We start from the raw sequence: 16,845 nt of genomic DNA on the forward strand, positions 1-16,845 counted from the left end.
CAAAAAGGACCACAGAAAACCATATGGTGGTGTGTGCATGAGTGCGTGTGTGTGTGTGTGTGTGTGTGTGTATGTGTGTGTGTACGCGAGCATGCATATACAGTAGGTGTGTATGTATAAACAAGAGAGTAGTTGGTTCCTCCTTTCAGTAGTGATTTCACCAGGGGGCTTTTAGGGTGAAGTTAGGATGAAGTCAATTACAACTACGTTTGAAGTCACCACTGACATCCGTTCCGTCTCCACCGTCGCTCCCTTGCGTCTGGGACATACATAGCCCTCCCTCAGCCAGACGGAGAGTGGAGATATTGCTACGTTATGACAGGAGAGTAAGATAGGGGCAAAGAAAGCAAATGTCTAAACTTACTTTGGGGCAGTAGGGGGTCCCTTTATCCACAGGGCTTTGGCTAAGCCCATCCTATTCAAAACACACACACACACACAAATTTTAGCCAAAATAGCTTGAATCTTGTAGCATGTATTGAAAAGCAACACCCATGCTATAATTTGGCAGATCTAGTGAGAAATAGATTTACAGTATGCTGCAGTGAGCATGGACCTGAAACTGCCAAACTTACTCAACATACAGTACTGTACACCAAAAGCAGAAGGATCCAATGAACGATCTGTCCTTATAGTCATCTATTTCATTATCAACCAGCAATTCAGACGTAATGTTCTATGTCTTGCTGTGGCTTCCTGAGTGACTTTGATTAATGATGGATATGACAAAAGACAACAAATACTTAGTTGCCATATCCGTTTGCTATTACAAACTAGGTTAAGCATGTCCATGCACTGTGTTGTAATTGTATTTTCAAATAAACTTGTAAAACTCCCATCCCATTCATTGGCAAAGACTGCGCACACAGTATCTGTGACGTCCTTCATCCATAAGGTAGCAATTAGGTGAACTGTCAACGGCACACGCCAACCCTAAAAGTCAACCCTGCCAAGAAATATAAAGGAAATACACATTTGCCCAGGCTCACATTTAGGTCTGTAGCTAAAAATACCCATTGAAGAATGGCTGCGTAAAATTAAGGTCAGCAAAGGGTAACAAGTGCTATAAAAAGACGGAAATTAAAACCATCAAATCCTCTTTAAACCAGATGGGTCTCTCTATATGAGCTAACCAAGTGGATTGATGCTGGGTGTTGTTGGATTGATGCTGGGTGCTTAATTCCAAGGGCTCTATTCAAATCTGTCATTGTCTACCATACACAGATTACATATTATCTAGTTCTTTGGCGGATATTAAACATCAAATGTGATTCGTCATCCCTAGGAACCGTTCAATTCACACAGTCAAGCTATGCAACAGAATCCACCACATAGCAATGGTAGGCCCAACATGTGAGCCTAGCGTGGAAAGGTTGTAGAATATGCTTCTTCCATGGTTTATAATTTGGTTTATAATTCAGTTAATCCATAACAGATGGAGTCATCTTCATGAATCTACGTTGTGTTGAGAGACTAGTGTGGCTGACAATTGCCAAAATGACAGCTCATACTGTATGTAAACACCCATAGAGATGGGCTTTCATGCTGGCTTGGCAGGGAAAGTGACTCTGACAGTCCTTCAAACAGAAAGCTCTGTCAGATCAAAACCACCCTCTAGTTCTTCTCCTGCAGCCTTTACAGTTATTGATTATCCTATCCCATCCGTCGTATCCCATCCCAGTTTTATTCATTCATCATCAGTCTTATATCCATGTTATTTCTTGCACCCGCAGTTGTATTTTCAAATCTACCAACCAAAACCTTTTTCTTTTCTTTTGTTTTACATTCCCCTTTATTAAACAGGAAACATATTGAGACCTAGGTCTCTTTTTACAAAGATGGCCTGTCTAAAATCTAGCTCACTAGTGAGATTAGGCTGACAGCCATACCAACGGATGCCATGTTGTTGTGTGCCACACTGTCGACTCTTCAGCCACCGTAGGTCACCGGATGCGTGGCTGAAGGGGGCCGGCAGAGAATAATGCACTTGTTTGTTGTTTATGCCAGTTTGATGACGATAAGCTATATATACTCTGTGGAGAATCATTCTCCGTATTCTCTGTGATTGGTGTCATGTGGCACTACAGGGATCTTTTGAAGGCTTGAAATAATAGAAGGCAGAAGAAGAAAAGAAGTTAAGGCAGGGAATATGGTACCTGAGGAGATATCGCTTTTTTAAATGTATTTCAATAATAATCCTCTCTAGCAGTGCAGACGGCCCCCTAGTGTGAGGATAACTGTCAAAATACAGTGTCTAGAGGAGCCTAGCATAGGTAAAGCATAATTCCTGGAATTCCTGCTAAGAAAGAGCTGAAGCGACAGTTTTCACCTAATATAGTCTCTTTCTCTATAGGAATTTGATTCCTGTACAAAAGTATCACAAATAATAAAGCTTTTTTATTTTTTTTATTTTATTTTACTTCAAATAGACTACCCAAAGCAAAACACTGGAGCACTTATGTACAGTAGTCTGTCTGTTTATTGTAGGCGAACAGGTATCTTGAATAGTGTTTAAAAAATCAAATAAAAAGGTGTATCTGCTGGTTGAGAAGCTACTGTAGTTCCCAAATCGGTATAGAGGTGCACACATAAATACTGCACAGCTATATATGATGCTAAGAGATCCATATGAACTGTGAACCTAATATATCTGCACAGGGCAGATAAGAGTGTACTGGTTAACTGCTTTAATGCTTTAAGGTGAGCCTATCCCTTGAATCTTTTGTTACATCAGGATAGCTCCTGAGGTCTAAACACAGCTTACATTGTGTGATAAAGAAGATAATTAGGTGTAGTGTAGGTGGCGTCCGTGGGCCTATTAGGGCCTTAGGAGATTACGTGCACTGGCCAGTTGTACAGTGACAGGAAAGGTTGACAAAACATATAAGCACAATGCAATTGGATGAAGGACCTCAATCAAATCTACAACTCTCACAAAGAATGAGCAAAAGACATCTTGGCTCTAAACGGTCCGTGTACCCTCCGTCCAATCGTTATTTATCTTGAGTCAGTAAAACGGAAAAGCAAATTTACTGCTTTTTCACTTTCTCTTCTTATGGTAAAAATGGGTAAACTGAACATGTGATAATCCGTTGTATCCTTTACCGTTGTTTCCCTTTTTGCTTTCATGACAAGAGAATAGGATGCTCGATTGTTTTCTCATATTGTCATGTAACCCTTTCCTCATCACTGAATTCATTCCATTTGATCCTATAACTGTTTTTGCTTTTTTGCTTTCATGAAGAGCGATAGCGATGCTTGATTGCCTTTTCCCTTTGGTCGTTTTTCGTGTAGGCCTATCCTTTTCTGAAAGGTGCAGCCTATTAGCCTACTGCTTGATTGCTTTTCCTTTCTTTTTATGAAATCAAACACGTCTATGGAATCAATCAAGCGCGGGAGGGTGAATGGGAAGTGGTATTAAACCTCAAAATAAAAGCTTTTGAAATGTGTGAGAACTCCGTTTCCGCTATACCCTCCGTGACAAGGGTATGTCTGAGAAAAGATAGTGGAGATAAAATATACACTGGAGCGCTTACAAATAACCATGGAGGGAGGATGTCAGGTCTGTGTGAAGAGAATCCTCAGTCAGCTAACTGAATCACATACAGTACGGTAGGACGAGACCGCACTGCGTTCTGAAGAGCTAGGTTCTGCCAAGAACCATGATGCCATCCAATCGTTGTGACGCACTTCCTGCCTCATTTGACATCCTGGTACATGACAGGAAGCTTCTAAATGAGCAACAGATATTTTGGACACCTCACCAAACAACATACAATTATTTGTACTTTTTTCCCTATTTACCAAGTTTTTGGATAAGGAACAACAACAACAAAAACACACAAAAAGGACTTTTCTCAACATCAACATAGCTTTATTTATTAAGTGCTTGATGTCATGTGAAATTATTGGCAGATGTTTTCAAAGAAGGCCTGAAGATTCTGGGGATTCTCTGAAGTGCCACAGAACACCAGAAATAGCCATGCCTTTCTTTATCTGAATCACTATGAGCCATGAAGGCCCTTTTTGAAAAAGAAGAGAGGGTATTTTTGAGCTGACAGTCTGACAGAACATCCTCTTTGAATCGCCCCTCCGTCCAATCGTTATTTCTCTTGACTCAGTAAAACGGAAAAGCAAATTGACTGCTTTTTCGCTTTCTCTTCTTACGGTAAAAATGGGTAAACTGAACATGTGATAATCCGTTTTATCCTTTACCGTGTGTGATGTCTGCCTTAACATGAGCGTCAATGGGAAACTTTGGACCCTCCCTGTAGCTTTCCTGCAAAAAGTTGACCAGGTTTTCCACCCACGTTGTGATCCTTGAAGGTCCTAGATATCATCTCTGGTGGACAACCTTTTACAACGTTCCATGTCTGTAAAACCACTTTGCGTACAATGAGGCTGTCCTCAGAGCAGGCATTTATATTTAGGCATTATATTTAGCATTTATTTAGCATGTTTATTCATCATTTTGTGGAGGATCAGCAGGTAAGGTCAGTGGCAGAATTGTGGTGTTTGCCATCTGGAGCATGCAACTGCTGCATACCAGTATAGTAAAGTAGGCCTACACAATATGTAACATTGCAGCAACATCCATAGCCTACATAAGGCAACATACTTATGACATTTTAGTCAATTAGATGGTTTAGAAATATTTTGTCACCTCGAAAAAATAATAACGAAGCCACAAAAAACGGCTAAAAAGGTCACTTAGGCTAACGGTAGCGCCGAGCTTTCAAAACCCATCGTTTGTAAGAATAGGCGTTTCTGCTTTGGTGAGTGGCTTTGAAATGTTTCTTTGACACTTTTAAATATGAGCGCCATCGTAGCGACCTCCGGCCCCTAATTATAATTCACGAATCCCTGTGGAGCTGTGGTAGCAGATATTACGTCATCAGCGCACTCACAGTTCCTGAGAAGGGCTAACATTTCAAAAACTTTTATTTTGAAGTTTAATGTCACTTCCCATCAAGCCCCCAGGATTCGAAATCTAAAGTGAAGGCCTATTGAACCGCGCCATCTTGGCTAGATTTGTAGTCATTTTGCTATTTCCGGTGACTTTTGTACTTGCGCAGTTGTGCTTTTCTGTCCTACACGCGTCCACGCACGTTCCCGGCTCTCCCCGCTTTGATTTAGCAATGAAAACCGACTTGCATATTAACCTGTTTTTGTAAAATATATCCATTGGAGAAATTATTTTTTCATCCAGGCATCTTAGTTTTAACAGGTTAATTACAGCTGAAGATGTTTTGTTTGCTAGTAGATGGTATTCATTCCGTTCGCGATAACGTTATTGCAGCCAGGCTAAATTCCTCCAGGGAGCCAGTGACAAGCGAGTTGAAAAGCTTCACTCCCCGCCAGCAGGAGCTTTGGCCGCTGCTACCGCATCTCGGATAACCCGCTGAGTTCGTGGCTGCTATTTCACATTCGCCCTTGATCAATCCCAATACCGATCCATGGTAATAATGAATCAATCGTTCAGATCGGCAGTGCTGCATGCATGTTACAACATCATTGTTAGCTTTATTAACATAACCATAGACTACATTTATCTCTCTAATGTTAGGCTATCCATCTTACACCAGTCGGCCATTCGATAGCTAGAAGCGGCCAACGCCAACGTTGACCGTGGACGCGCGTAGGACAGAAAAACACAACTGCGCAAGTACAAAAGTCACCGAAAGGCCAGAAAAGCACAACTGCGCAAGTACAAAAGTCACCGGAAATGGTCAAATGACATACAAATTTGCCAAGATGGCGCGGTTCAATAGGGCTTCATTGTTGATAGCGGTCAGTGAATGGAGTGGCTGTATCCAGTTCTATTAATACATCCATGCTTCCCATTCACCCTCTCCCCCTCCTGTGCTTGATTGATTCCATTGACGTGTGTTTGATTTCATAAAAAGAAAAAGCAATCAAGCAGTAGGCTAATAGGCTGCACCTTTCAGAAAAGGATACACGAAAGGCAATCAAGCATAGCTGTCGCTCTTCATGAAAGCAAAAAAGCAAAAACTGTACAGGATCAAACGGAATAATTTCAAGCAGTGAGGAGTAGAAAGGTTACACGACAATATGAGAAAACAATCGAGCATCCTATTCTCTTGTTATGAAAGCAAAAAGGAAATAACGGTAAAAGGATAAAACAATCGAGCATCCTATTCTCTTGTCATGAAAGCAAAAAAGGAAACAATGGTAAAGGATAAAACGGATTATCACATGTTCAGTTTACCCATTTTTACCGTAAGAAGAGAAAGCGAAAAAGCAGTCAATTTGCTTTTCCGTTTTACTGAGTCAAGAGAAATACCGATTGGACGGAGGGTACATGGACCCTAAACTGATAGATAAGCTCTAAAACAATAATAAGCTCTCTGAAACAATAGCTGCAGATGCATGATCGCAAGCCACAAAAAGGACCACAGGAAACCGTGTGTGTGCGTCTGCGTGTGTGTGTGTGTGTGTGTGTGTGTGTGTGTGTGTGTGTGTGTGTGTGTGTGTGTGTGTGTGAGTGGCGATTCAAAGAGGATGTTCTGTCAGCTCAAAAACACCCTCTCATCTTTTTCAAAAAGAGCCATGGCTCATAGTGATTCAGATAAAGAAAGGCATGGCTATTTCTGGTGTTCTGTGGCACTTCAGAGATTTCCCAGAATCTTCAGGCCTTCTTTGAAAACATCTGCCAATAATTTCACATGACATCAAGCACTTAATAAATAAAGCTATGTTGATGTTGAGAAAAGTCCTTTTTGTGTGTTTTTGTTGTTGTTGTTCCTTATCCAAAAACTTGGTAAATGGGGAAAAAAGTACAAATAATTGTATGTTGTTTGGTGAGGTGTCCAAAATATCTGTTGCTCATTTAGAAGCTTCCTGTCATGTACCAGGATGATGTCAAATGAGGCAGGAAGTGTGTCACAACGATTGGATGGCATCATGGTCCTTGGCAGAACCTAGCCCTTCAGAGCGCAGTGCGGTCTCGTCCTACCGTACTGTATGTGATTCAGTTAGCTGACAGTGAGGATTCTCTTCACACAGACCTGACATCCTCCCTCCATGGTTATTTGTAAGCGCTCCAGTGTTTATTGTTGGGATTGTTGAGATAATAAGGGAGAGGCAGGCAATTACAGAAGCATAATCAAATTCAGCAGCACTGTCTGCCCGTTGACATTTGAGGTTCAGCCACAGCTTTAGGTCAAAACAGGCTTGTTGTGAATGGGCTCTCAACAGGAGAAGCCAGTTAGTGGAGCCATATGATCCAGTCTAGCTCTCTTCAACGTCACGCTGGCCTCACTTCCCCCAATGTTTACCATACAATTCGCCACTGTTTTTTTTATTTATTTTTATAACGAGTCTTTGGTCCTTAGCTGTGACATGGCCTGTTTGGTTTCAGACTGCCTTGTTAAAGATTACTGTTTATGTCTTGCGCAGTGTTTTTAGCAGGCGGTTATGCAAGCCAAAATCACTTCCTGTCTATCTCAGAGACTCCAGAGTGATGTGGTTTGTTGGCCTCCAGCTCGTGGCTCCCCCTCGCTCCCCTCAGAAGCTCGGAGCTGAGCTGTGCTCTGTGGCGCCTGGCTTGTTGACTTTGTGGCAGGACGTTAAAGCTGTGCAGCACATGGGGTCGCCCACATCTGATGTGGCCAGTGTGTTTTACCTCGGCTCTGACCCCAGGTGCTTTACCAAGCCTTGCTAAGCAACACATGTTTTTCAGTCGTTCTGGGAATGTTTTTTTGTTTTGTTTTGTTTTTTTGTAGTTTAAGTTAACTCATTTTTTTCCCTCCCTGGGCGAACAAAGCTCTTTAGTCTCTGCTTTTTACTCTTCCTCTTTCTGGATTAATACTCTTTTTTATTATTGCTGTTATTAACACCATGTCAATTAGCCCAATTATTTTTGTAGCAGCAATAAGAAAACAATAGTTTCAAGTGTATCGTTACAGAATTTCTTGAAATCTTATATTTTACTAGTGAGTGGAAATAGTTTGCGGCTTGTAAAAGCATAATCGAGTCCAGCAACAAGCTCACGAAATAAATGGTTGTTCTTGGAATAGGTTCATTACATAAGACACAATGACGTCTGAATAATTTTCAACCCTCAGACACATACTGTAGCACACATCTGCCTGCTGATTCACCAGGATACGTTTAGTGGGTACTTGAAACCAAATCAATGAATGCAAAAAATATACTGGAAATGGTGTTCAGAGAGCACAGACCTCCACCCCTGAATGCCTTTCGTGGCTCTGTGCACGGCAAAAATTGAATGGGTTCTAAATTGGCCCATGCTACACCCCTCCACCAAGTTTGAGGTGAATGGCTGTCCAGGCCGTGTTTTGGCGGCTTGTGATTCACTAGGAAGTAAAAATGACTGGAGGTGAATGGGTGGCTGTATTTGGCTGGCTCTGTGGCGCCCCCCTTAGGTCATAGACAGCGGGGGCAGTGCGGGACACTCCGGGCTCTCCCCCGCCACACCCCAGTCCAAACCCTGTGTCTCTAGCACCCTCACACAGATAGCAGGCTTCGTTCTATCCTAGTCAAAAAAAATGAATGGATGTGAATGGGTAGCTCTAGTACCCCCACACAGGGAGCTGGCTTCGTTCTAAATTTTGTCTTCATTCGTGGATACAGCCCATGATTCAGATCTACTCCTTACTACTACTTAATGGGTTCTAAGGTGGCCCATGCTACACCCCTCCACTGAGTTTCATTAAAATCGGTCAGGTAGTTTTTATGTAATCCTGGTTCAGAAAATGAATGGAGGTGAATGGCCGGCCGTGTTTGGGCGGGCCGTCGACCCGACCCATGCATCGGATCTACACCAAAATTGAATGGGTTCTAATAGGGACCATGCTACAATAATCGGTTCAGCGGTTCTTGTGTAATCCTGCTAACAAATGCACACACACACACACGCCACTGAAAAAATTACCTCTCGCCCTGTGCTGTCCCTGGGGCAGAGGTAAATATCACAAAACAAAAACTAGGGGAAATTTCTGTGTTATCGTCCCCCCAGGTCAAACAGCCCACACCAATCCAGTGAGTCACAGGACAAGAGTGAGTAGTCACACAGGCAGGGTGGTAGGAGAGTCGGGACATGGCGTCTGACTCATGGCCTACATGGGCCCACAGACAGCAGGTGGTATTTCTGCTGCGCTGGATCCGTAAACTATATCAAACTGGTCTGTTTTTATATTTACCCCTCCTGGTCATCAGTCAGAGTAAGATGACCTGTACACTGCATGTGCTGTCAATGTCACTGACACTGGTAGGAAGGAAGGAAGGATAGAGTCTGGTTACCTCTGCCACAGCGACAGTGCAGGGCGAGAGGTTATGTTTTCGGTGGCGTGTGTTGGTTGGTTCGTTCTTTGGTTCGTTCGTTGGTTCATTCATTCATTGGTTCGTTCATTGGTTCGTTCATTGGTTCATTCATTGGTTCGTTCATTGGTTCTTAGCAGGATTACGCAAAAACTACCAGGCATAATGCTCTCGACCTAACGAATGCAGCAATACCAAACATGTCCTGCTCGCATGCACACACGTTTGCGTGCACACAGAGCCACAAGATGCATTAATGGGTGGAGGAGGTCTGTGCTCTCTGAGCACCATTTCTAGTTTGATATGATATTCTGTATTTTAGGAATCAACACCGCCCATGTTTCCATTAGTGATAAAGTGGAAAACTACAGTGTGTAAATGTGGACAGTCAGCAAAATGTGTGAGATTAAGGAGTGCTACAGTATGTCCAGAGGCCGGTCATGATTTCTAAGGAGTGGTATATTCCTCCATATTGCAGAATGCTGCATTTAGTTACTGATTCATCTGATAAACGCCTTCAGAGACCAACCACAAAACCACTACACACACGCACACACACACACACACACACACACACACACACACACACACACACACACACACACACACACACACACACGGCTTATTTCAACACAAGATATGACAGAGGGCTCTCTACGCAAGTCGGCATTCTGCTTTACTCTGATACTGTATGTTCATGTATCATAAGAACCTGGATGACAGTGGTAGCTTTTTTTAATGTTTACATTTTAGTCATTTAACTAACACCTTTATCCAAAGCAACTTACAATTTGTCTACGATTTGTAGACTACAATTTGTCTAGAGTAAATGAATTGACTTTACATCCCAGTCATCATCAGTAAAGCCCTCTATAAGAGTGACACCAGCTATCACAGTACTAGAGAATGGAAAAAAGACACTTTTTTTCATGATATTATAGTTAGCTGTAGCAGATCCTTGTAATGGTTGTGCAGCCACAAACACAATTTACCCACTAAATTACTTTACTTTGTAAGCCCTGTGCTCTAACAAAAGGGCAACAGCGATGTCACTACATAGCGTAGGTTTTAGTTAGTAAGTATGTAAGTAAATACGTAAGTAAGTAAGTAAGTAAGTAAGTAAGTAAGTAAGTAGGTAAGTGAGTGAGTAGGTGAGTAAGTAAGTAAGTAAGCAGGTAAAGTTTATTTATAAAGCGCTTTTCTCAGACATGGTCACAAAGTGCTTCACAAGAAAACAGAAAAAAATGATCATGCATCAAAGAGAGCAAAATACATAACATAGAATGCAGAGCTGGCAAGTTACAGAAATGCCTGCTTAAATAGATGGGTCTTTATCTGTTTTTAAAAGCTTGCTGCTGAGACAGCAGACCGTAGGGATGGAGGCAGAGCGTTCCATAGCTTGGGGGCTACAGCCTCAAAAGCTCAATCACCACAGGTCTTAAGGGGGTATGAGGGGTAGTTAACAGGTTGAGAGAGCTTGACCTAAGGGAGTGGGCTGGTGAGTATGGATGTAGCAGTTCAGCCACATGCACTGGGGCCTGACTGTGTAGAGCTCTGTCAGGATCTTAAACTGGATCCTATAGACAACAGGAAGCCAGTGGAGGGATCTGAGTAAGGGAGTTATATAAGACCGTTTATTTGACCTACTGAGGAGTCTTGCAGCTGCGTTAGGTTTAATAAAACCTTATCTGATTAATATCGATGCAGACATTCAATTCATTCCTCTCGCATAATACAATACCCACGTGAGAGTTCATGTGCGTCCAGTGTGTTCCTGGAAAGCAGGCGTTTTTGACCGAGGGCCATCTAGGAGGGTGGACTGCTGTCTGGAAGAGGCCTTGGCTGTCATGGCTGGGGCTGAGTATGGGGTTGGACTGGGCAGGGCAGGGGAGGCTGTGGTGTTGTGGTATACATTTATGGACAGCCATCTCTCCCCGCAACAGTTAAAGCCTAATTAGTTACAGGCTGGCAGAGGAGGTCTTTATGGGTGTGCCATCCTCCATCACCCACCCGAGACACCGCCACAAGCAGTGGCAGACATACCACCGAGCTCCCCGATTGCCCCAAATATTATTATTGCTTATTTAACCTTTTTTTACTCTGCATGGGACAACGCCTTCATAACTTTTTAAAGACATGTTTTCTAAGTCTGTTTTGCCTCAAGAGAAGATTTTGAGGGGGCCTTGATCAAAAACACAAAAAGTGTGCTCTTTTTTTTCAGCCTTCCCGCACTGCCAAGATAGGCTATTCAGAGGTTTCAGTATGAGAGCCTGAAAACGATGGAAAACTGGTGTTGAAGACCGGGAAAGAGATGAGAATTTCCCCTTTCTGATGAATGACAAGCGGCTGTATACTGTACTCTGGAAAGTGAGTCAGGAGCAGCAGTTTTCTGGCTCAGCTGTAAACCTCGGTTCAGACTTGTTTGGTCGGGCAATTATCTGCCCTTTCAGCTGCCCTCCAGGGGTTTGTTCCAGAGGACAACGTCCACACACTCCCGCAAGGTCCTAGTAGACAGATCATTTTTTGGGAATGTTGCAACACAACTTCAATAGGCCTCAGCTCTGCACTGTTGTGTTAGTGGCAACCCATCTGTGGATGACCCCACTGATGACTCATTCAGCTACAACTGCACTTTTTACCACCACAGTCACACTTATCTCTTGTTGGCAAAACACAAACACGTTCTAAAACCATAATAGACGAGGACATTGAATTGGATAAACAGCCTGTAAAGTCTCGACTGAGGAGCAGATATTGTGCTATTGTCATACCATCGCTGCAAGTCACTTAACCACTTTTGTTACTGTAGCTTTCCAGGTTGAGGTGTGAGGACCGCTGCATTCCAGGACATTTCTATTGCTTCAGCTCACGACACGAGGGGTATTTGGGGGTAAAGTCCAGTCTGTCTCCACCCTGGCAATTCCCTGGTAATAATTAGATATGACAACCACTTCCAAACATGACGGGATTAGACAACTCATGCTGCCAGGAAGACAGACGCAGGCCAACTGTACACAGTACACCAGTGCTCTGGTGTTGTGTATGTGTGAGTGTGGGGGGATTGGCACTGAAAAGATCAAACACATATGTCAGTACATCATCTGCTATACTAGAGTCAGTATCAGAATTTGTTTTATTGCCATGCAGTTTTTCAACATACTAGGAATTTGCTTTCGGTCGTGGTGTATAACATAAAGACAACATTGGACACAAGTGACACACACAAACGTGACTGACCGCCGACACACCACACATAAGACACGCATCTTCAACGGCACCGGTGGAATTTATCCTCTGCATTCGACCCATCCAAGCTGTCCTCGTCCAGGGGCAGCCAGGAGCAGTGTGCAGTCTCATCAGTGGCACCCAGGGACCAAGTCCAAGTGCTCAGTCCAAGTCCTGGTCAGGAACAGGACTGAAGAGCGATCTGTTCTCCTGCATGTTTTTATATTGTAGTTATTGTGTGTGTGTGTGTGTGTGTGTGTGTGTGTGTGTGTGTGTGTGTGTGTGTTTGTGTGTGTGTGCGTGCGTGTGCGAGCTTGCTTGCGTGCGTGTGTTCTCTCTGCAGTACATCTTATTACCAGCAGGTGGCACTCGATCACTAGGAGCCAGTAGAGGACATTCACAGGAAATAATGTGTACTGGAACAAAGAGCAAAATGACACCAAAGCAAAACCAAGTTGTACCCCTAACCCATTTGCTTTTTCTACACTACTGGAAGCATTTGGTCTCAGCCAAGGGTCGGTATCAGGGGACTAATCCTTCTTCTTCTTCTTCTTCTTCTTCTTCAATCTTCTTCTACTTCTTCTTCTTCTTCTTCTTCTTCTTCTTCAATCTTCTTCTTCAATCTTCTTCTTCTCCTTCTTCTTTTCTTCTTATGCTGATTGCTACTATCTGCATTTCAAGTCTTTGCTGTAATTTTCCACTGCTGAAACGCAAAATGTCCCCCTATAGGATCATCTATCTATCTATCTATCTATCTATCTATCTATCTATCTATCTATCTATCTATCTATCTATCTATCTATCTATCTATCTATCTATCTATCTATCTATCTATCTATCTATCTATCTATCTATCTATCTATCTATCTATCTATCTATCTATCTATCTATCTATCTATCTATCTATCTATCTATCATACATACAATCGTGGAACATTAGAAATAAAGCAGACTAGACCCTGCTACAGTATTTAATAGTGAGTTTCATTCCACCCCATCGTATTCTCTTTGAAACCCAGCAGGGAAGCCCAGGGCAGAAGACGGCCCAGCCGAATGTGTGGCCCTTAGCCTGTAGGAGGTAGGACAGTAGGAGGCTCTGTGCTGTCTTTTCTCAACACCCTCAAAGGGGAAGATTTGTTAAAGATAAAAAATGTGATGAAATATTAATGATGTCCTGATTTTGTTAGATGTTGTATGGTGAATAATACATTGTGAGTGGATGGGGGGCAAAACGTGTTTGTTTTATTTCCAGCACGCAACTGCTCTTTTCATTGGAAGGACTGGCCTGGCGCTTCTCCGACTGCATTTTCTATGATTATTTCAGAGGGGATCCGCACAGTGCTGAAATGCCTATCAAGGTGGGCTGAGAGTCAGACATCAGTCTCTGGAGTAACATTCACAGCTGGAAGGAGACTGGCTAATTATGTTTAATGTGCGATTCCTGCAATGCTCGCTGTCCATCACACCATTATGTCTGGATAATGTTCCTTCATCAAATGGCTCTCCTGGATACTCAGCAGCTGTGTAAACCCCTACCAAAAGATAGCATCTGAGCGTTGGGTAAATGATCTCCCTGCTTTGCCGTTGTGCAGGCGACAAAGGGAGCTGAAGGCCAGGGAAAACATTTGACAAAGCTACGCTAGAGCTTCATAATCACTGGCCACCTGCATGGATAACATCTGGTTTAATATAAATCACCATCAACGCCTGCCAGAAGAAGCCCAAGATACTAATGTAGCTGTAGTATTCCTCTTCTCTTTCAACCCCCTCAGCCCAGAGTCAGGCTGTGGAGAGCTGTGGTGTTGTGTGATAGCTGGTTCCTGGGCCCACTGGTGGCCTTTGGCGGGGGAGGGGGGTTCTGATAGTGTTTTCCTGTAGCGCCGGAACACCTTGGGCAGAACCCACTTGCTTTTCTCCTTTTTGACAGGATATGTGGGGCATATATGACTTTTTTTTCTCTCTCCCCAGGGAGATAGACTATATGGTAGATCTGATTTATATTCTATTCTGTTACTTTGTTGTTTTTGATGAGAACAGCACTTTCAACCACCACTACTACTACGAATCTGGGCTGGGGGAAACATTGACCCAATGTTGTTCATAGAATGACAAGGCTTGGTGAAATGTGAAAAGAAAGAAATCAGAGACTATAAGGACAGTGTTGGGCGTCTTATTCAGAACAGCCTTTGTTGTGCTGTATTGCATTTGCAAATAGTCATCGGAGAATTTGCATGAGCTGTGGCTCAAATGCATGAGCTGTGGCTAGGATGGAGTAAGGTTGTTGTTGTTTTTTGCTACTGCAGAGTGTGAGTAAGGACGTAGACTAGACTGAGAGAATTAACCCCCTTTCTTCCTCAGGATCTGCAGCTTACGCCCAGGAGCACGCGGGGTCACTATAGAGAGAAAGGTCACCTCTCCTGCAATGTTAACCAAACAGCTGATTTTACCTGTGATCTAAACCTTAAACAAGATATGCACTTTCGGTCTGAAACACAGGGACTTTCCTCTGAAAGCTAAGCCAAACTTGATAAGAAAGACTCCAAAACACCCACTTATGTTGAACCCAACCATTGATTTTCATGGAACAGCTAGCTAGACAATGTGCATCCTGTTTCAAGGAAGAGGGCCACTCCTGGTGTATTTCCTGCGCTATCGATTCAGAGGTCATGGAAACTGAAAGATGAGCCTTAGAAAGATTCCGCTGTCAGGGTGCTAAGCCTGCTAAGCCCGGTCCTTTAGAGAAACACACCATCAGAGGGGTCTGCCTTGGTTAGCGTGAGGAATATCTTGTGTGTCCTTTCAAATCTCAAAATAATTTACATTTCAGGGCTGAACAGAGAAATACGATGGGTTGGAGGGGACCGTAAAGATACCATGCTTACCTCAGCTACTCTTCTGCGTGTTCACAGAAGCAATAAATAAGAACATTAGTACACAGTAGTGAATCTAGCTACACACGATTTATCATTCATAACATGTTTTAGAGGCAGAGCACAATCAAATAGTTTTCGACAGATGTTCCTCTACTCTCAATATAAATGACACTGACAAATTGGATGTACAACAGCAGTATAGCAACACCCGTGACAATATGACTGAGAAACACAACGCTGTCATGTCTTTATTCCCCAAATTCACTTCTATCCTCAAGTGTGTTATATATATACAGAACTGGCCTAAATATCAGATCAACACATCAAGATTACAGGTAATAGTGTGAATTATAGTTTTTCTCAATCATTTACACACTAACACTGGAACTTAAGACACAATGTGCACAATCTGATACTCATGTACTCAACTCTCTAAACCATCTCTGCTGAGCTGCAAACACATTTCCTGCTTTACACTCAGATTTCAATTGTAAACCACCCTTTTGTCACAACGCTACACACAATTCTCTATGTTTTGCACAATCGTCTTGAATAAAATCTCACACAGAACACACTGCCATTCAAATGGCTACAATATAATTTCCAAGCCTGTTGTGCAATTTGCACTCAGAGCTTTAGCAATACTGTAAAAGGGCCACAGATGGCCTCCTGGTTTGGAGAGTCATGGATGGCAACATTGAAGAGAGGCAGAGGAGTGAAAGAAGAGGAGGAGGAGGAAGAGCAAGAATGGTTCAACCACTTCTCAGTTGCATCCATCATTTTAACTTTCAGAAATGAGAATAGGTAGGAAATCTCTTGCATTGGGAACTGTATTCCTACTTTGTCAATAATCTACTGTATTGTTACTGCATAGTCTTTTGAGTATTTTATTGTATTTGTATCTTTTGCAGAACTGAGAGTTTACTGCATGGTGGGATAGACTGAAGGAGGAACTGAAGACAAGATGCAGCCTAGTTATTGTTATCTGATTTTTTACTCTAAAGGTCTGTCTTCTACAGTATGTGTTCTGTGTAAATCATTTTGCACATCCAGTTATATTTGCTGTGATGTAAAGGCTACAGTATTTTGGAGAAGAAATACAGTAAAGTCACTGTATACTTGTGTTGTTTTATATTGAGTATAAAATCATTATAGGGCAATATTTTACATGTTTTCCATTCGGCACATCAGTGTCCAGTTGGTGCTTAGAAATGTCTACTCATACTGTATGATGGCTGTGTGTCATTTGAACACAAAGTTCAATTTTGTGAAGTGTTAAAATTGTTTTGAAGGCAGTGTCATTTTGCAGGAGATGTGTTGGGTTTTGCATTTTGTGCGTGTTTTGTGGTTTGTGTGTAGAGTGTGGAGGAAATTAGGTTTTCTTTTAGAAAACGTGTTTAAACAATTGAGAAAAACTGTAAGTTCAAGGTTTCTGTTGACACTG

Source organism: Borostomias antarcticus, assembly GCF_949987555.1.
Source record: "Borostomias antarcticus genome assembly, chromosome: 3".
Classification (NCBI taxonomy): Eukaryota; Metazoa; Chordata; class Actinopteri; order Stomiiformes; family Stomiidae; genus Borostomias; species Borostomias antarcticus.